This window comes from Penaeus monodon, chromosome 31 (assembly GCF_015228065.2).
Source record: "Penaeus monodon isolate SGIC_2016 chromosome 31, NSTDA_Pmon_1, whole genome shotgun sequence".
Lineage (NCBI taxonomy): Eukaryota > Metazoa > Arthropoda > Malacostraca > Decapoda > Penaeidae > Penaeus > Penaeus monodon.
The window spans coordinates 27,991,101-27,991,388 of NC_051416.1; positions in this window are offsets into that span (position 1 = coordinate 27,991,101).

A 288-nucleotide genomic window follows, 5' to 3' on the forward strand; every position below is an offset into this window, starting at 1 on the left:
GTTTTATGACCGTAGCGTCCACACCGGCTAACAAAAAACAGTCAACTTCAAAATCCAGACAGCCATCAGCACCAACTCAAAGGCAACCTGGCAGATCAACCTAATCTACGAAAATCCTTCGCTACCACCCAGTTTGCTCTCTCCTACGCTCTCCGGCTGGGATTTAAGTTGCATTTCACCTTTGCTAACAGTTGCATCTGGTCACTTTGCAATTCTCTCTGCAAGGACGGGAGGTGTGTGTGTCGAAGAGGGATTTGCGTGAAGGACAGCTTGTTTGGTCTTCATGTG